Genomic DNA, 341 nt, shown 5'->3' on the forward strand with positions numbered 1-341 from the left:
ATGACCTAATACTTACTTACAGCTTATAAAACCTTCCCTTCCTCACCCCAAACCATGTTACTCTGCTGCCAGAATCTTTTTTTATTTTGTTTTGTTTTGTTTTGGGGCTATTCCTGGTGGCACTCAGGGATTACTCCTGGCTCTGTGCTCAGAAATTGCTCCTGGCAGGCATGGAGAACCATATGGGATGCCAGGATTCACACCACCATTGGTCCTAGGTTGGCTGCTTGCAAAGCAAATGCCCTACCGCTGTGCTATCTCTCCAGCCCCTATTGCCAGAATCTTAAGAGTTTATTTTCACTGGACATTGTCAATTCCCTGTTTGTTTCTTTATAGTTCCC

Source organism: Suncus etruscus, chromosome 6, assembly GCF_024139225.1.
Source record: "Suncus etruscus isolate mSunEtr1 chromosome 6, mSunEtr1.pri.cur, whole genome shotgun sequence".
In the NCBI taxonomy this organism is placed as follows: Eukaryota; Metazoa; Chordata; class Mammalia; order Eulipotyphla; family Soricidae; genus Suncus; species Suncus etruscus.